At 44.6% G+C, this 21,030-nt stretch overlaps 1 protein-coding gene across 7 annotated transcripts in view; it reads left to right on the top strand.

Annotated features, from left to right (window-relative positions):
- Positions 1-12,502: 12,502 nt before the first annotated feature.
- Positions 12,503-21,030, top strand: part of CTCF (CCCTC-binding factor) — a 46,294-nt gene continuing 37,766 nt past the window's right edge. For 5 of the 7 annotated variants that reach the window (XM_054710506.1, XM_028143148.2, XM_008139910.3 and 2 more), the window contains exons 1-2: positions 12,503-12,667; positions 16,573-16,689. The gene's annotated coding sequence lies outside the window, so the exon portion shown is untranslated. Of the gene's footprint in view, positions 12,668-13,605; positions 13,831-16,287; positions 16,690-21,030 lie in introns of those variants that run through there. The other 2 variants (XM_054710504.1, XM_054710505.1) reach the window with 2 other exon arrangements.

Below are 21,030 nucleotides of genomic sequence, written 5' to 3'. Positions count from 1 at the left end.
ATCAAGTCCATCAAGGCCACAGCCATGCCTTGGCTGTCATCATTGGACTCTTCCTGGGAGGAAACTGATAAGAGTGCACTGTAGAAAAAAGGGGCCAGGCTGAGGTAGTCCAGGATCTGATTTATTGTGTTGGTGGTCACTGGAGGCTCCCCCCCGCCGACCCCCCGCTGCCACTGTCCTCTTTTCCTCTTGTCCTCTTCCAACCTTACCTTTCCTCCGGTCTCCCACTCTTCTTCCTCATGTATTCAAAGCTGCAGAGAACCAAAAAAGAAGAAGAAAAAAAGGCATGTTTGTGAAGGCAAAGCAGATGGGAAGAGGACTGCTGCTTAGTCTCACCCACAGAGCGGGGGTGCCTTTCTTGGGTGTTTCTATGCCTGGTATGTGGGTACAATTTGCTGAACCCTTGGCATAAGACATGTTCCCTCCTTTCCTTCCATATGTCTTCTGCCCCCTGACAGCCTTGAAGTATCCGGTTCAGGCTATACACCTACCATGGGCAGAAGGCTTGACTTCTAGACCTGGGTCTTTTGGGCTTGGGTAATACAGGAGGGTGGCCTTGGGAAGCACTCCAGGGCCTATAAAACGGCTGAGGAAGAACAATCTATCAGTAAGAAAACAGGACTGTCAGCGGCCTACAAGAAAGGGGCCTCTTGCTTCAGAAGACTGTACTGGGGAGATGGCCATGGTTTAAGTTTGATGTCAACAGTTAAGTCTCACTTGTCTCTGAATACACCCAGGACATATGGAACCTCAATAAATGCTGACTTACAGCAGCTGAATAAGCAGATGAATTGCTATAGCTAACACCTACGTTTCTGGTTATTTCCTCTGAGTCTCCTTAAAACCTCCTCCTCCACCTCCTCCTCAAGCATCATTATACAAACATCACTCCACAGGATTCCATTCTAGGCCCTTTTCTCCTTGCTCTTGAAACACAATCCCTGAACCACCTTATCCATTCCCCTGCCTTCCATCTCTAAGCTGAGGCCAGTGATTTACATGGCACTCTCCTCCCCTGCAGACCCCCAAGTGGTTGCTTCAGGGTGGGGATGGGGCTAGGGTAGTGGTCGGCAAATTCATTGTGCTGACCGACTAGACACTCCTTTTGAACAGCATGCTCCAGATCACTCAACATCTCAAAATCTGTTTCTCCTCCAGGGCTCTTGGGGTTACCCACTACCCAGGTATCCAAGCAACACAATTGAGCCTCATCCTTGACTTTTTCTTCTGTCCCCTCATCCCAGTCACTGGAATCCTCTCAATTAAATGCCCTAAGTATTACTAAACTCTACCCACTTCTCTTTCTCGTCACTGACACCACTCAGATCCAGGACACGTTAGCCTCTCATGTAGACACTAAAACTTGCCCCATCACAGGCTTCCTGCCCCTGGTCTTGCCCCTCTTCCATCCATTCTCCACAGTGCAGTCAGAGTGATTTCTAAAACATAAATCCAGCCGAAACCGGTTTGGCTCAGTGGATAGAGCGTCGGCCTGCGGACTGAAAGGTCCCAGGTTCGATTCCTGGTCAAGGGCATGTACCTTGGTTGCGGGCACATCCCCAGTAGGGGGTGTGCAGGAGGCAGCTGGTCGATGTTTCTCTCTCATCGATGTTTCTAGCTCTCTATCCCTCTCCCTTCCTCTCTGTAAAAAATCAATAAATATATATTTAAAAAAATCTAAATGTTTAAAAAATAAATAAATAAAACATAAATCCACCACTACAGGCTCTCTGTTAGGGAAAATTCCAACACCCTCAACCTGGCTCACAAAGTCCTTTGAGTCTATTCCCCTCTCCAGCCTCACTTCTGCCACCTAACTTCTCGCTCTGCACTGAAGGCTCAGGGCAGGGCTTGCTTGCCCCATCCTGGTCATCTTGCCTTGCTAATAAGCCTGTTCACCTGAAAGGCTTCAACCTAGACATCACGGATTTCTCCAGGAAGCTGCCCCTCCCTGTGCTCTTGTCACAGGAGCCTGCACTTCCCTAGCAGAGTACTAATTCCACCCACTGCAATTGCTCATTTACTTTGTATTTGCCAATGTACGGGGTCGGGGCAAAAGTAGGTTTACAGTGGTGAGCACGTGAAACAGAGTTTATCCTTATATTATTATTTATTAATTGCTGTACTACAAACAATTGTAAAACTATCCCCCCCCTCCATTCTGTATATAGCCATAAGCATTTGCTGACTCTTCTACTAGATAACAGGCACCACCCAAGTTCCGTATGGAGGTTGGTTCAAGTTTTTTGTTTTACTTGTTTTTAAAAAGCTTTATTAAGATTTAGTCCACATACCATGCAATTCACACATTTAAAGCTTTTAATGTGGTCACAGAATTGAGCAATCATCACCACAATCCATTTTAGAGCATTTTCATCAACCCCCCCAAAAAACTGCACCCCTTAGCTATAATCCCTTGGGCCTTCACATCCCCCTAGCCCCGTGGTCGTCAACCTGCGGCTCGAGAGCCACATGCGGTTCTTTGGCCCCTTGAGTGTGGCTCTTCCACAAAATACCACGGCCTGGGCAAGTCTATTTTGAAGAAGTGGCGTTAGAAGAAGTTTAAGTTTAAAAAATTTGGCTCTCAAAAGAAATTTCAATCGTTGTACTGTTGATATTTGGCTCTGTTGACTAATGAGTTTGCCGACCACTGCCCTAGCCCCATCCCCACCCTGAAGCAACCACTAATCCACACCTCTACAGATTTGCCTGTTCTGGATATTCTTATATATATATTTCAGAGAGGAAGGGAAAGGGAGAGAGAAATAGAAACATCAATGATGCGAGAGAATCATTGATCAGCTGCATCCTGCACGCCCTACAATGGGATAAAGCCCGAAACGCGGGCATGTGCCCTTGACTGGAATCCAACCTGGGACCCTTCAGTCCACAGGCTAACAATCTATCCCCTGAGCCAAACAGGCTAGAGCTATTCTGGATATTCTTATAAATGAAATTAAGGTTAGGTCTTTCCAACTTAACCAGTTCTAAGATTCACCTGAGAACTGCCCTGCAGATGAAAATTCAGAGGTCTGGGGTGGGGTCAGGGAATCTGTATTTTTAACACATGTTCCGGGCAATTCTCTATTTAATTAGGTTGCATCTGTCTTTACTATCTCCAGCAACCAAGGTCAAATATAGATAGGTGATCAAGATTAGCTTTTGATGAATACCTTTAACACTTGTATCTAGCTCTTGGCTCCCTATATCCAGGCTCCCTTAGTGATGTCTTGGTCTTATCTCAAACACAACCTCAAAACATTTCAAGTATGTTCAATGCAGAATAAGCCTGCACACTCAAAACATTCCCCATAGTCCCCCATAAAACACAGCTCTTTAGAATGTGCTGTTACCACCCGGATCCCAATTAAAGAATGGGATAAGGGGACATATAGAGCGAGAGCTGTGAGACTGGTGGAGGAAGTAAGCAAATTGAATTCATAGGAGCCACAGGGGGCAGTTAGAAAGGAAGTTAAAGAGGTAATCAGGGGCTTAGTCACCGAGGCCTGGAGTAGCTGAGGAGTTTGAAATTTACCCCCAGGGCATTGGGGAGCAATCCTAGGGCTTGAAGCAGGGGAATTTTGAGATCCCATCTCTGCTTTCCAAAGGTCACTCAGGCAGTCATGTGGAGGCAAGAAGCTGTGATGACTCCGAAGCTGTGGTCAGAAGTGATAGGGATGTGGGCCAGGATAGAGGCAGTGGGGATGGAGAGGTGAGCATGAAGAGATGTTTTGAAGGCAGAATAGATAGGATTTGGTGATTGATAGGATGTAGCAGCTGAAAGAATGAAGCCCAGGTTTCTGGCCTGGGTGATGGATGTATGGTAGTATCTTTTATTGAAAATGGGGAGCCCCAGAGAACCAAGTTAGGAGGAGAGTGATAAGGCCCATAAGGGTGGTGTGGGAGCCGTCCAGGAGGAAGTATCCAGAAAGAAGCAAGAAGAGAAGGCTGTAAGCTAGAGGCAGAAGCTTAAAAGTCATCTGTTTTACCGTGAAGTCTCATGACTACTGTACAGTGACCAAATTTTGCTCCTCCCACACCTGTAGTCCGTATCTTTTACTTGCCTCTCCATCCTTAACTTTAACCTACTAATGCTCAGGAGGTTTAGTGTGGCCTCCCCAGACTAACGTAAGGCACTTGCAGACTAAGGACATCACCTATCTCTACTATTATCTTGCCTCAAGCATAGATGTGGGTGTCAGATTTTTCAGGACATACTTATAGACTGTCATCACTCCAAATACCTCTGCTCTCTGCCTTCCAAGTGCCTGAAATTTCCATCATCAAAGCCCATCCTTTGGGTTAAGACAGTAGTATCCAACTTGTTTTAGGGGTAGAAAGCTTTTTCCTCCCGGAATAAATCGCATAAAATTTGGAGAAGTAGGGGAAGGTGGGTGAGCAGAGGCCCGGAGCCTGTCTGCTAGACCTCCCTTCCCTTTCTCTTCCAAAGCGGCCCCTGAGCTAAAGCATCATGTCCAGAGGAGGGCTGGAAATGTCTCTGACAGAGTGAGGACCTCTGAGCAGCCAGGTGGGGCCAGACGTTTGGAGTATTCATTCTGGTTTTGCCAACAAGTTATTGGATGACTCTGAGCAAGTATTCATTTCTTGAGTTTGGGACAAAACTACCTGGCTCTTCAAATAATGTTGTGAGCATCAATTAAAAGGGCAGGCATGAAAAGGTGTTTTGCAAAATAAGATAAAGAATGATCAAGGCATGTCTGAAAAAATGTAGATAAAAGCACACACAAAAGTAAACTACTTCCCACCCTAACCAGCTTGGCTCAGTGGCTAGAGCATCAGCCTGCAGACGGAAGGGTCCCAGGTTCGATTCTGGTCAAGGGCATGTACCTTGGTTGCGGGCACATCCCCAGTAGGGGGTGTGCAGGAGGCAGCTGATCGATGTTTCTCTCTCATCGATGTTTCTAATTCTCTCTTCCTCTCCCTTCCTCTCTGTAAAAAAATCAATAAAATAATTAAAAAAAAAAAGTAACCTACTTCCCAAATGTGGAATATAGGTCTAGGTAAAGTTCTTTAAATTTTAGAAAGCAGTTATTTGAGCTGAGAGGTAAAAAATAAATATGGCTTTTACAGGGGTCTGAAGAAAGCAGACATCAGTAAGGAAAAATTCCTGTGGTCTGGGTAGGAGATGATGTAGAAGGGCAGGTCTTTAAAGTGGTTGGCCCTGCCCTAGCCATTTTGCTCAGTGGTTAGAGCGTTGACTGAAGGGTCACCGGTTTGATTCCAGTCAAAGGCACAGACCTCAGCTGCAGGCTTGATCCCTGGTTCCGGTGTGGGTACTGCGGGAGGCAACCAATCAATGTGTCTCTCTCACATTGATATTTCTCTGTCTCTCCCCCTCCCTCCACTCTCTCAAAATCAATGGAAAAATATCCTCAGTGAGGATTAACAACAAAAATCATAATAATAAAATGGTTGGCCTTAACAGTTGATATTGAAAGCTTTCCAAATGGCTCATAAGGTTTAGCACCAATACTCTACAGCCTCGTCAAATGCTCTGGGATGACTTGCTGTCCCCCTAATACTCTTGTGCCCTTTTATGCCCTTGATTATGACTTCACCTTATATGCTTGTTAACATCCAGCTGAAATGAGATATTCCTGGGGAATGAGTTGCTCCTTTATCTATGAATCCATTTTCCCCCATTATAACTATTGCATTATTTTTTGTTGTTGTTGCTTTCTAACCATTTAAACTTTGAATTCAAGGGCAGAAAATACATCTTGGGTCATCTTTATATCCCTAGGGCCTAGAACAGGGAATAGAACACAGTAGGTGCTCAATAAATGCTGAGTTAAATTCTATCTCGCACATGTCCCCAAGATACAGAGGCATCGGGAGTATTCAGGTGTAACTTTAGGTCTTATCCCCAAAGTGGGTAAGAAGATTCTAGCCCACTGTTACTTCATCTCCCCTTCATTTGATTCTCTTGCTTCAAGAGTTACAAAAAAACCCCACAAATGATTATGATTATTGCAAGCTTTATGGGGCAACTTGTGGGAGCCAAGGAAGATCTTGGAAATAGAATTGTTCTGCTGAGAATTTTAGCACAAAGTACACCTTCCCCAGAAAGAATGGCTCCCAGGCCAAGGAAAGCCTATCAGTAACTAATTCTATTGATGAATCTAGAAAGATCATATCTTTCAGAAGTGGATTTGGGAGTAAGGATAGGTAAGAAGCATAAAAATAAAATAAATAATAACCATAGTGTACATTTACTGTATGATTACTGGTGCCTAGGGCTATACAAAAAGCTTTACTTGCATTGTCTCATTTAATTCTTACCACTGTGTGAAATAGAATTCTCATCCTACCATATAGAGAAGAAACCTGCAGTCGAGTTGTTACTAATTCACCCAAGATCACACAGCATGTACACAAGTCCTTTGGTTGATCTCTCTCCCCTCCCCCTACCCTTCCCTATCCACCCTCTGAGGCCCGATAGTCCGATCGATGGCTCCTTGTTTCTGGGTCTGTTCTTGTTCATCAGTCTATGTTGTTCATCATTTCCCCTAGATGAGCGAGATCATGTGTCACTAGAAATATACTTATAAGAACTGAATGTGAGACAAGCAATAATAGTTATGCTGACAGGCAAATGAATCAGTCTGTAGTGAGTTTCTTTCTGGACCAACAGTTCTTTTGAGACCCAATTTCAATGTCCACCAGTTCCTTATGTGTACATGTCGGCACTGACCCCGCAGCTCTGGATGGTGGACAAATGGTGGTAACGGAGGTTCGACTCCCTCTGGTTTGGTCTCGGCCGGACCCAGGGGCACGGCTTCACCCGGACTCAGGGGCATGTGGCCTCACCCAGACCTGGGACCCAGCCTCACCTGGATCCAGGGGCACACGGCCTCACCCAGACCCGGGATCCAGCTTCACCCGTACCCAGGGGCGCATCAATGCTTTCTAGTAACATGGCTTCCCAGGAGGCTTTCCAGTAGAGAGAGAACACCCCTTTTGCCAGCACAAAATCACTAGTCCACTTGCCAGTAAAATGGCGCTCTGCTCATCCACCAAGTTCCTGTAAACCTGACAAGTCCCTGAGGAAGGAACCCACTTCCAGGATACAGGCCACATTTCTGGTCCTAACTGTGAGGCTGAAGGCTAGATCCTGGAAGGTGGTGACTGCACCAAGGCCATGTGATAAACTGACAGCCTTCTGCTGATAATGCCCTGAACTCCTATGGACTACAAACCTAAGAGAGAGTCCATGGGAAGAACATGTCCTTAGATCACCAAGTGGTTTTAAGTCACCAAAGTTCTCACTGCGGTAGTCTGGTGTAGTACTGCAGGAAACAAACCTGTCCTTATTTTTATCGTCCTGTTTCGTAGGTTCTCATCACATTACTTTTCCCTCTCAGCTTGTTTCTGTCCAGCCTGAAACACCCTATCCTTCCAGTTTGGCTTTCTGTTCCTTGGTGATTCCTACAGGACACATCACAATTTCTTACAAGGTGAAGAAAACATTTCCTTCTTTTCCTTCCTAGTGATCCTCAGCATTTTCTCAACCCTGTGTCAGAGCAGCACATGGGATCTTTGTGTTCAGAAAGCAGGCTCCAAGGCCACTTAAACCCCATTCCTGGCTTCCAAGTGATGACTCAGAGGTCATATAGATGTAATTATAGTTGATATAATATAAATATAGTTGTCCTAGTTGCTATAACAAAATACCACTGACTGGGTGCATTATAAACAACAGAAACTTATTGCTTATAGTTCTGGAGGCTGGGAAGACCGAGGTCAAAGCACCAACATAGCTCTGGCCGGTGTGTACAGTGGTTAGAGCGTCGGCCCACACACCAAAGGGTCTCAGGTTCAAGTTCTGGTCAAGGGCACATACCTAAGTTGCAGGTTGTTTCCCTGGCCCCAGTCAGAATGAGTGTGGGAGGCAAACAATGGATGTGCCTCTCTCACATCAATGTTTCTCTCTCTCTCTCTCTCATCCCTTCCATCCCTCCCTTCCACTCTTTCTAAAAATCAATAGAAAAATGTTTTTGGGTGAGGATTAAAAAAAAAAAAAAGGCACCAACATAGTCACATAGGCCCTCTTCCTGGTTCATTGTCTTCCCCACGTGACTTCATGTGATGGAAAGGGCGAGGGATCTCTTGAGGGCTCCACCTTCATGACTTAAGCACCTCCCAAAGGCCCTACCTACAAATACCATCACATCAGGCATTAAAATTTCAATATATGAACTTTGGAGGGACTACAAATATTCTGACCATAGCAGTTACAAATATAATTGTAAATATAGTTGAGTTTTTTTTTCATCTAAATACACTGCCTTATATTTGTCCACATTAAAGCCTTAGAACACACACACACATATATATACACACACACACACACTGAGTGGCCAGATTATTATGATCTCTGAACGCATAATAATCTGGCCACTCAGTATATATCCTATATAATAAAAGGCTAATACGCAAATCAACCGAACGGCAGAAAGGCCGGTTGCTATGACGCACACTAACCACCAGGGGGCAGATGCTCAACGCAGGAGCTGCCCCCTGGTGGTCAGTGCGCTCCCAAAGGGGGAGTGGCGCTCAGCCAGAAGCTGCTCATGGCTGGCGAGCGCAGCAGTGGTGGCAGGAGCCTCTCCTGCCTCCACGGCAGTCAGACATCCCCCAAGGGCTCCCAGACTGCGAGAGGGTGCAGGCTGGGCTGAGGGTCCCCATCCTCCAAGTGCACGAATTTCATGCACCGGACCTCTAGTATGTATGTGTGTGTGTGTTTCTATCTCTCCCTCTCTCTATATATATATATTTATATTTCAGAGAGGGAGAGAGAGATAGAAACATCAATGATGAGAGAGAATCATTGGTCAGCTGCCTCCTGCATGCTCCACACTGGGGATTGAGCCCGCAACCCTGGCATGTGCCCTTGATTGGAATCAAACCCGGGACGCTTCAGTCTGCAGGCTGACGTTCTATCCAACTTAGCCAAACCAGCTAGGGCTCCATTGATTTTGAGAGAGAGTGGAAGGGAGGGGGAGATACACAGAGAGAGAAACATCAATGTGAGAGAGACACATTGATTGGTTGCCTCCCACACACACCCTGACCAGGGCTGGGGATCGAGCTTGCAACCAAAGTATGTGTCCTTGACTGTAATCGAACCTGGGACCCTTCAGTCCACAGGCTAATACTCTATCCACTGAGCCAAACTGGCTAGGGCCAAGGATATTTTTTTCCCATTGATTTCCAGAGTGGAAGGGAGGGAGGAGGCAGGGAGAAAGAGAAACATAGATGTGAGAGATACATCAATTTGTTACCTCCCGCACACACCCCAACCAGGGCTGAAGAATTCTTTGACTGGAATCGAACCCATGACCCTTTGGTCTACAAGCCAATGCTCTAACTCCCGGCCAGGGCTGTTTTTTATTTTAATCTTCACCCAAGGGTATTTTCCCATTGATTATTATTTTTTAAAAGCACTGTCTCCCTTCATTTTATTATTATTTTTTTTTGTTAATCCTCACCTGAGGATATTTTTCCATTGATTTTTAGAGAGAGTAGAAGAGAGGGGGAAAGACAGAGAGAAATATCAATGTGAGAGAAACACATCAATTGGTTGCCTCCTGCACGAGCCCTGACCAAGGCTGGGGCAGGAAGGAGCCTGCAACCAAAGTATGTGGCCTTGACCGGAATCGAACCCAGGACCCTTTGGTCCACAGGCCAACCCTGTATCCACTGAGCCAAACTGGCTAGGGCTCCATTGATTTTTAGAGAATAGAAGGAAGGCAGGGAGGGAGGGGCAGCGGGAGGGGCAGAGGGAGGGGGAGAGAGAAACCTTAATGTGACCCACACACCCATTGGTTGCCTCCTAATCCCCAACCAGGGGCCAGGGCCAGGGATTGAACCTACAACCCAGGTATGTGCCCTTGACCATGAATTGACCTTTGGGTGTGTGGGCCAATGCTCTAACCCAGTGGTCGCAAACTGCGGCTCGAGAGCCACATGCGGCTCTTTGGCCCCTTGCGTGTGGCTCTTCCACAAAATACCACGGCCTGGGCGAGTCTATTTTGAAGAAGTGGTGTTAGAAGAAGTTTAAGTTTGAAAAATTTGGCTCTCAAAAGAAATTTCAATCGTTGTACTGTTGATATTTGGCTCTGTTGACTGAGTTTGCCGACCACTGTTCTGACCACTTAGCACCACTGGCCAGAGCTATGTTTGAGTCTTAAGGCGTGTACATAAAAACACAAATAGAACCACTTAGTTCCTAGAAAAGGGGTCACATGTAAATTTTCACAATACTTCACACATTCTAGAATAGTAGCTAATCACACAAGGCAAGTGCCTGAGATGAGGAATCAAAAAAAATGGGGTCCTGGTGTTGAGAAACCCAATTATCCCTCTTTATGTCTGCACCCAAGCAGCTGAACGTTGCTGGAGAAAAACCACATACTAGGCCAACTAGTTTATCTTTAAACTCATGACCATAAACTTCAAATGGGTACCCAATCCTGCCCAGACAGTCCTACTGGGAAAGCTGGAAGTTTGCTTTCCCTCCCCCCTACGTTTGCATCATCTTCATCTTCATCAGTTACGCTGATTATCACAGTGGAAGCATCCTGCTCCTATCCAAGGTTAATCCTCCCAGTTTCCTTATATCCTCCCATGGATTTCACTCCCATACAGGTCAAGTAAGCCTTCTCTCTACTGTATCACTCCCAATGGCACAAAACCATGCTGTAGAACCCTACCATCTTTTAAATATCTCCTCCTTTGCACTGGCTGGACAGTTCAGTTGGTTAAGAGTATCACCCCCATACTCCAAGGTTGAGAGTTCCATCCCCGGTCAGGGCACATACAAAATCAACTAATGAATGCATAAATAAGTGGAACAGCAAATTGATGTTTCTCTCCCTTCCTCTCTTTAGAATCAATAGATAAAAGAAACAAAAATCTCTCTGATCCCATATCCTTCTAGTTATGCCTAAATGTATTTGCTCCCTTCACAGCAAAACTTCTCTCTTGTTGACTACATGTAGTCTCTATTTCCTAACTTTCTCGTTCACTCTTCAACTCATTATAGTCATATCCACATTTCTGATTTACCAACATGAATCAAGCCAAGGCCACCAATAATATTCTCCAGTGATCTCCAAGGCGACCAACTCAAACCATATCTCTATTATAACTCTCGGCAGCACTACACCCAATTGACCACATCCCTCCTACCTGAAACCTTTTCTGCCCTTAGATTTCACAACTCAACACCGTGAATTTCCTTCTGCCTTCCTGGCTGCTCCCCTGTCTCCATTACCCTATCTCTAAAGGCTGGAGTGCCTAGGATTTGGCACCAGAACTTCTCTTCACTCTTTCCTTTAAAGTCAGGTCAAACCACACGTATGGTTTAATCAGCTCATGCAGTTGATTTAGCTGCTAACGACTAGATATCTGGAAATTTTGCATTTTAAATCATTCAAATTTCTGATTCCCTTAAAAAACACACCACACACTCGGATTTGTCAATATTGTTGGCAGCATTCTCATAACAGAACAAATGGAGCAGAAGCTGTTTGTTATCCACATCTAAGGGAGTTGAGAATATAATCCTGAGTCAAATTCCCAAAAGTACCAAAAACTCTCCTCCCAGAGCCACCAGAATGTCCAGTCAGTCTTCCGTCAACTTTATCGCTGTTAGGTCAAGCCCGCAGGTGCGTCTTGGGGAGGGGGAGGGCGACCCCCTCTGAACGACTCCAGGACTCCGCCCGCCCCGAGAATTTAACAGCCCTCAGGGCAAAGACAAGGAGTGCACATTTTGAAATACAGAATTACACCGCTCCAAAAACAAAGTCCTTTCGGCACAATACTGCCAAGATCCTAGGGCGGAGAGGTTCCCAAAAGCCGCTGGGAAGAGACAACGCTTCTCGCGGTCGCTGAATTGTTTGAGATGAGAAAGCGCGGGGACCGCACCGGCCTAACTCCTTGGCGGGATGCGGTGCGGCGCTAGGAAGGCGGATCGGGCCAGGCTAGGGTGGAGACTGGGGCGGGGCCTGCCCCAAGAAACGCCTCAGACCCACCACCTAACCCCGCACGGGCTTCTTCCAAACACCCTCGCCCCCTTTACGATTCAGGGCGAGAATCTACAGCTAAGGAACTAGGTTAAGCGGACCCGTGATCCCGGACCGCCCAGAGGCGGTGACCTCCGCCCAAGAAACCCCACCCAGCGGGAGCCCGGACTTCGCGGCGCCCGCGGAGCCCACGCGCGACCAGGCGAGAGCGCGGGAGGGCGCGTGCGGCGTGACGTGACTCGCAGCGCGTCCCGTTACGCCATCGCGCCCGCTTTTGAAAGTTGGCGCCCGGGGCCGCCTCCCATGCTGCCCTGCGCCAACCCCTCCCCTCACCTTTCCTCCCCCGCCCTCCACTCGTCGCCCGGCCAGCCCCCCCACCCGTCCCTTCCCTTATCAGCACCCGCGGCCCCGGCAGCGCCGACGCAGGCGCACTGCACCACGCTGCCGCCATTTTGTGTCCGAGCCTGTGGAGCGATTAAACCGTGCGCGGAGCTGCTTCTTTGGCGGCAGCGGCGGCGCGGTGGCCGGTGCGGGTGCGCGGAGCTAGCCAGGGACGCCAGGTGGCCGGAGCGGTGGAGCGGCGGCGGAGCGGGCGCTGCGGGGGGTGTGGCGCGGAGGTAAGGGGGCCCCGGGTGGAGGAGGTTTCGCGGGCCGCCTCTAGGTGTCACGATGGGGCCGCTCCGGTCGGCGCTGGCTGCAGCCCGGCGCCAGCGCCGCCGCCGGGGGGTGTTTGTCTCCCTCTACCGTCCCTGCTGCGGCGCGGCCGCCGCCATTGCCCGTCGCCGCCACAGCCCGGCCGGCCCCCCCAACACACACCCGCCCGCTAGGCCTCCCTCCTGGCGGCGCGCTAGGCCGCCGGCGGCGCCGGCGACAGAGGCCCGCGCGCCGGCGACTCCATTTTCCTTCCTTTGTCTCTGCCCTCGAGACCGGCTCTTGGCTCGACAGATCACCCGGCCGCGGCCCGCCCTCCGCCCTCCGCCACTCCCGAGGCGGGTAGCCTCCGCCGACAGGCGACCTCCGTGCCTCGGCTTCCGCGCCCGCTTTTCTCAGGGGTCCCAACTCTGCCGCCTCGCGCGCAGCCGGGTCTCCGTGCAGTATGGGTGTCGGGCCCTGGCCAACGCCTCTCGGGCTGCCCATCCTCCAGCCCGCCCGGTCCCTGGAACCTACCCGGCTGCCCTGCGAGGCTGCTCGGCGGTCGCTGCCAGTCCGCGCGTCGCCGCCGCTGGTCTCCGTCTCCACCGAGTGGCGCAGGCGGCGCTGCTGCGAGCAGAGGGACCCCAGAGCTGCCGAGAGCTCCCTCTGCAAGGCTGGCTGAGCTACTCGCGCCTCGACGCCGCCTGAGCGGGCGGGGGGACGCGCGCTCGCCGCCCCCGCCGGGCCCCGCTGCGCCCCTAACCTAGCGCCCGGGCTCTTTGCCGAGCCCTGTCGATGCGGCCCCCCACGGTGGGCGGAAAAGACATGAGTTCTGAACCAGATAGTTTTTCTGGAGCCAGGGTCGGACTTCCCTTGCTGTGAGTGATAGCCTGATTTTGTGCGCTAAGAGATCTCAAAGGGATCAAAACTGATCTCAAGTGATACGACAAATTCCTGAGTTCTGGATTATGGGCTGGGCAACTTGGGCAGGCGCCCCTTGAGTTTCCCTCGCGCTTTAAAATGTCCTGACGCCAACTTGGTACAGTATTTAGTACTTGGTTCTCTAGTACGAGGCGAAAGCAGTTCTGGATTCGGCAACGCGATCTAAAGCTCCAGTACGGCAGAATGAATTATTTTGACTTCACTGGTAATTTGCCCATACGCTGAAATCTGAGGGTTGATGTTGTAATTGAATCTTGGGTCACTAGCTGCAGTTGGTTTATAAATATCTACGCCTAATGTAACTACTCTTTAGTAGCAGACTTCCTGTAGCCCTGAGTTCAGAATTAAGTAAACATTTCCGTATGTATTCTTCATGCTTTCTTCCGAATTTAGATCAACTAGTGAAGTTAATTCCACTACCCTATAGGCTGCAAAAGAAGTCAAACAGGGCACGTATATTACATTTACTCCGTCCTTAAGCCGTCTTGCATCGTAAAAAAGCTTTCTGTTGAATTACCTCTTTGCTCTTTCCTCAAATATTCTAGTGCCTTAATATAGTATGGTCCGGCAGTTGATGTAATAACTCCGCCTGATTTGGAGAGAAGAAGGTCTTGATTAACTTTTTTTTTTTTAAGAAAAGTTGCATTAAGTTTATGAGGAAATTAAAACATCCTGGTGCTAAGCAAATTTGTCAGTCCACTGTGTGTAATCTCAATCTGGAGGCTTTTGCAGCATTCTGCCTCCATAGGGGAGTCTTTCAACATCCCTTTTTGAACCCTACAAAATGTTCCTTCCCCCCCTCCTCCAGAATACAATGGCACTAACTAACTAAATGTAGTAGCATTGATGGAGTGTCAAGTTTAGGAATAGAAAGAACCACACTTAATTGTCTAATATTTTAGTCCATTTGTGTAATTTTTTGCACTCTTATGATTTTGGGTATTATTTTTCTTTTGAAATTATGGATGTCGGGTGGCATGTTTTACTTATTAAATAAGCTCCACGTGCATTAAAAATTAAAATCCAGCAGGTCTGTAATTGAGCCAAGTGTAAAGCTCCCCCCCTTGTTAGCATTGTGCTCCACAAACCATATATCTTTTTTTCATATTTTGCTTCTTGATTCAGTTGTGCGATACGCAGTCATTTACTTCTAAATCTTACACATCATTTATACTGTTTTCATGATATAGAGCTTATCCACAGAGTTGCTATCCTTTGAGATTTCCCAAATGCCAGGATTCATACTTGGTTTTTATTGGAAAAGTAGATCTACAGAGAAGATAAATTGAGGATATAAGGTTACCCAAAGGAACTTATTATTTAAATCAGTGGTATGAGGAAGATTACAACAGAACAGTTTGTCCACATAGGAAAATGCTGCTTATTTAAAAGTAGTTGTAAAAGTCATCTTAGAGATTTGTTCAACCAATATAAAATTTAGGAGCTGTAAAAGTTATCCTTAAGATGCATTTAAATTCTAAGGTCTTTAGGATTTTGCTTTAGAGAACACACAAAAATGAGGACACCCACCTAAGACTTATGAGAGGCTTGGGGAGTTCCTTTGTGAGTTGTGGATGCCACCTGTGGCTGGCAAGTGCCCTGAGGAGGAATCCTGTGGCAGAGCCTTGCACCAGGGTGCCTTCTGACAGAAATTCACCTCTAGAGACTGTTTTTGTTTTTTTGCTTCAGGGATGTTGCTGGTATTAAGTTCACTCCATATCATCTACTTTATAAGCTCCATTTCATTTTTTAAAACCAGAAACCAGTTGACCATTTATCAACCTTATTTACCTATCTCAGTTCCAGGTGACTTCAGGCTCTTTTGCCAAAAATTAGGTCCTCCTTCAAACAACTAAGAATTGTCATAATTTGGTATTTGAGAAAGAACATACAGGTTTAAGAAGTAATAATGGCAAGTAACGATGACTTTGCGGACCATGGATCATAATTATATATATAGAATTTGGCATGCCATATTTTAAACTTGATCTTCCCTGGCAGTATCTTTTTTGTTGTTGTTGTTAGTCCTCACATGATATTTTTCCTCCATTTGAATTTTTAAGGAGAGGGGAAGAGAAAGAGAAACATCAATGTGAGAGAGTCGCATCAATTGGTTGCCCACACCCGGACGGGTCCTGGAGATGGAACCTGCAACCCTTTGGTGCATAGGCTGGCACTCTAACCACTGAGCCACACCAGCCAGGGTCCCTGGCAGTATTTTTGTGCATTTTCTCAGTGATTAGTATTTGGGTGCAAAAATGTGGTATGGCATATAGACTGCTGACATACACCCCAAGAACAGTGATTTTTTTCCCCACACACAGTCTTCATTTTTTGTTGCCCTTAGAATATTCAGGGGCATAAATTCTCATTCCCTTTGACAGTATTTGGACTCCAATACAAAAGTTTCTTAAACTAAATACACTAGTCCTCTGTGTTTTAAATTGCTTCTCAAGAGAGAAGACTTTTCTTCAGGTTCATCTAAGAAGAGTATATCAGCCTAGTTTTACGGGCTTTAGATAATTATGAGTCGGATTCCCTCTTGGTTATACCTCTTATGCTAAATTCTTTGAAAACTCTTAATTCAAATTTAGCTCTTTTCATTTCACTTGGGAGGCCCCCGAACTCCCTTCCCCCTTGGAGGTAAGTTCCACTCTACCACTGCCTGAAGCTTTTTTTTTTTTTTTTTTAATATATTTTTATTGATTTCAGAAAGAAAGGGAGAGGGAGAGAGAGAGAGAAACATCAATTATTTAGCAAATGTCTAAAAAAAAACCCAGAGTGTTTTATTATTGGCTTAATTAAGATATTTATGGAATAGCCCAATTAATAAGATGGCATATTTTACCAGTCTTCATCCTGTCCTAAGTTTGTTTTTCCTATTACACGTGCATTTGTGCGTACTAGTATTTAGTATTCATAAAAATGACTTATGCTTCTGTTTTAGAATGGTCACGGACCTGGGGCCAAAGAACAAGATGCGCTAGTGGACAGACTGCTGACCAAGGGCTTGAGAGCTGGATTCTGTTTTTCCTCTTCAAACTGACTTTGCCGCCACGGAGAGGTATATTTCCATTTCTTGGTCTTAAAAATAGAAGTAATAAAACCCTCCTTGGGTTGGAGGATTTGCTGGGCCATTCTTGGGTATAGGAGACGCAAGAGGGTGAGTGGTGGAGGGCATACAGGCTTTCTGGTCAGAGTCTTCAGTTTGAAACTCTGTACTACCATATACTAGCTGGATGACATTGGGCAGTTACTTAACCTTTCTATGCCTACAGCCCTCATTTGTGAGAGAATAACATTAATTACAGAGGTTATTGTCAGAGTTGAGAATGTGGTAAAGCATAAAGTACCATTTGGGGACTGTACATAGAAGAAAAAAAACAAAACAGGAAATGGTGGCTGCTTTGCTGTAGAAAACTTTGGAATGTATATATATATATATTTTATTTGTATATTTCTCTTTTTTTTTTAAATATATCTTTTTGATTTTTTACAGAGAGGAAGGGAGAGGGACAGAGAGTTAGAAACATCAATCAGCTGCCTCCTGCACACTCCCCACTGGGTATGTGCCGGCAACCAAGGTACATGCCCTTGACCGGAATCGAACCTGGGACCCTTGAGTCTGCAGGCCGACGCTCTATCCACTGAGCCACACCAGTCAGGGCTGGAATGTATATTTTTTGACAGTATTAGTTGAAGTCTTGGTAAATGAATTCAAAAGTCTGTTGCGGAAATTTGTAATTTTGAAGAGGAACCAACAGATGGAATCCTGTTCTTAGGGAATTTGGTATCCTGGATAAAAAGGGTCCTAATTGAGTTAGCCTAGGTAATCACCCAATGTTTACATCAGAGTGTTATAGTCACTATCAATTTTTTTCTTAAAATTTGAAAGGATCACTTAAAATTTATTGTGGCCTCCACTTTCTGCTATAAAATGTAATAGACATCAGAGGGAACTTGAAACAGGTTTCTCATAAGTGTCAGGATCTACTAGGCTTTGGATCTCATAAACAACAAAAGGTAAGGTGTTGGGTGTGAAATTGTATCTTCTCAGGCTACCAGAAAGCACTTCTTTCTTATCCCCTAGAAAATGTGAAAATTGTTTAATTTCACTTATGTAATGGCAAAAAGGAGTGTAGAGGTGGAAATTACAAATGCTGAGATTAGGTAAACATATGAATAAATCATCTAGGTGACTACTAAGATTTTTTTACAAACCATGCCTGAAGCATATAGAGAGGAGGAAGGGAACAGAAATGAAAGCTCTACTATTCTTCAGATTTCTGTTTCCCAAGTGGGCATCTTGGTACGTCCATCAGATGGGAAGGACAAGGTCTTTGTGCTGGTTTCCTGTCATCCAGAAATAACTTGCACTCTACAGGTTCCTTTAGAAGTGTTGATACAAAATACATGCTAATGAACTGCTGAAAAGAAAAACAATACTGATTTGAAAAGCTATTGAGAAAACTAAATAGTTTGGAAAATGGGGTTGTAGAAACATGTTGGTTACTTTTAAGTGCTGTGGCTAGTTTAATCCGTTTCTCAAACAGATATAAATGCCCTTAGGGTACAAAGTGATATGATCCCTGGGTACTTGAAGCCACAAGATAAGTATGACCCATCTTCTTGGAGCTTCAGTTGTGCTCATTGAGGGGGCAGTGAGTTGAATAATTTAACTGGTAAATTAAAATATTTTTACATTGAAATAAATACATGTTTTAGGAACAGAATATGCACTCTGTAAGACTTGTCTAAGATTACACAGGTCATCAAAATGGGGCATGAATGCCTGGTAGTGGGAAGTGTTCTTTGTATAGGCACTACAGTAGAAACCTTTGACAAGCAATACTTTTGAGTTATAGAAGAGCTCTATCATCCAGCTCCTTAATTTTATTCCCTGTAGTATCCTGTGAAATATAGATGTTAAATTGTATTAAATGGTGCTTGTTTGCTTGCATGCGTGTTCCTACACATGTTCAACATGCACAGGAGCTCAGCTCAGTTGATAGGCAGTTCTGGATAGCTAGCGCAACTTAGAAATATTGTCAAAAGAAAAGAGGAAGCAATGAACAAAATCAGGTCTAAAACTATAAAGTAAATTATATAAAACAATTTTGAAAACAACAGGTTAACTCAAGCATAATTAACAATTTATATAGATTCTCCCCCCCACACACACTTTGATAAGTAAAATCATAATAAAATGGCTAAATTCTAAGCTATGGACCTTGCAGTTCCTAAGATTATTGAAAAGCATCTATTCTTTACTGTTTTATGTGTTTTGCTAATGTTACTTACATTCCTCTTAATGTAAGTGGTACTTAAAAATTACATGATCTATATTGGTAATGCCTGCTCTTTGAATACAGTTTTTGTATTTGAATCTAATTGGTTCTAGACATACAAAAGTGTGACTTTCTCTGAAATGATGTGAGTTGGATCAACCCAGTTATTTAGATATCTGCAGTACTTACTGAACACTTGTAATTTTTCCATTATACTTTCAGAGTTTTGTTTTTTTTTTTTAATGCAATACAAAAAGAGAAATTGTTAAGGAATAAAAGTAAAGAAAAACCCAAACAAAAACCTGGCACATAGCAAGAGCTTAATAAGTTTGAATGAATGAATGCCTAGGGAATAAAATTAAATAAACATTAAAACAGTAGTCAAAATAAAAAACTAGTGTTGGTAGGGTGGTTAGGTTTAGGGTGACTTCATCATTTTCTATAGTTTGTATAATATAATTATTTTATAAATGCAAATACCCCCCCCCCTTTTTTTTTAGTTAGATAAAGCAGAATTACCAAAAATTGGGAATAACAATGTTGGGCCATAGGGGACTGATTAAATTGATACATCTATATAATAGGTTGTGATACAACCTTTATATTATGCATAGATATATTATGTATAGGAATACATAAAGCAGCCCTAGCCGGTTTGGCTCAGTGGATAAAATGTCCGCCTGCGAAATGAAAGGCCCCAGGTTCGATTCCGGTCCAAGGGCACATACCCAGGTTTTGGGCTCGATCCCCAGTGGGGGACTTGCAGAAGGCAGCCAATCAGTGATTCTCATTATGGATGTTTCTATCTCTCCCTCCCTCTTCCTTCCTCTCTGAAATCAATAAAAATATATTTTAAAAAAGAAAAAGAAATACATAAAGCAGATTACCAAATAGTATGCACACTGTTCTCCCGTGTGAGAGTAAATATGTGTATATATACAGGGTGTCCCCCAAAAATGTACGCTTTTTCTGATAGCTCACTTGATGTTTCTTTCTTTTCCGACTTAACTCATTGGAATTAATAATATTCAAGTGTGTGTACATTTTTGGGGGACACCCTGTATATATTGGGAGGGGACTATGGATATAAATCAGAATGCTTATATAAAACCTATAGGTTTATATTCTGGCTTACTTGAGTTTTCTCCTATTACCTGTATTGTTTTTTTTTGTTTTTGTTTTTTTCTTGTTTGGGGGAGGATAATTATAGCTGAGAACCAAGATATACATTGCTACCTGAATTAATCTATAAACTTTTAGCTGATGCAATATTGAAAGCCTGGATTTTTATTGGAAGAGCCAAGCTTTTGGTTTTGTAGTTGTTTTTTGCGGGGAGGGGAGTACAAATTAATTCAGTAGACTCAAAAGGGAATACTACATGCAGAGAGGGAAGATCAAGTGCAAAAGCAAAAAAAATACATAGCAGAATGTGACCATAAGGAAAGAGCTAGACCATGACTCTCTCGTGTGTTTTTTGTTGTTGTTATTTTTAAATATATTTTTATTGATTTCAGAGAAGAAGGGAGAGAGAGAGAGAGAAACATCAATGATGAGAGGGAATCATTGATCAGTTGCCTCCTGCACACCCTACTGGGGATGGAGCTCAAAACTCAGGCATGTGCCCTGACCTGGAATCGAACTGTGATCTCCTGGTTCATAGGTCAACACTCAGCTACTGAGTTATATCAGCTGGGCTGTTTCCTCTTGTTTTTGGTACATCACAAAAGAAGGGCTCATGGTATACTTATTTTTTTTAATTTTTAATTTTAATTCTTCTTTTACCAATATTTATAATCTATTTGTTTGCTCAAACCGAGTATACATGTATAATGGTATCAGAATTGTTAGCATGAACTCCATGGGAAACAACTTTATTAATTACAATACAGTGCTTATGTATAATTCTTTAGTCCTTAATCTTATAATCTCTAATCATTTTCAAGTTATTTAGGTATCATTTCCCCCACTCTCTTCAATGAAGTTATATATCTGTAACAGTGAGATTCTCTTTATTTTTATTTATTGTTGACAATATTATATTATTTTATTTATTTAAATATGTTTTTATTGATTTCAGAGAGGGGGAGAGAGATAGAAACATCCAATGATGAAAATCT

The sequence above is a fragment of the Eptesicus fuscus genome, chromosome 21 (assembly GCF_027574615.1).
Source record: "Eptesicus fuscus isolate TK198812 chromosome 21, DD_ASM_mEF_20220401, whole genome shotgun sequence".
Lineage (NCBI taxonomy): Eukaryota > Metazoa > Chordata > Mammalia > Chiroptera > Vespertilionidae > Eptesicus > Eptesicus fuscus.
This window is presented reverse-complemented; position numbering and strand designations above follow the sequence as displayed.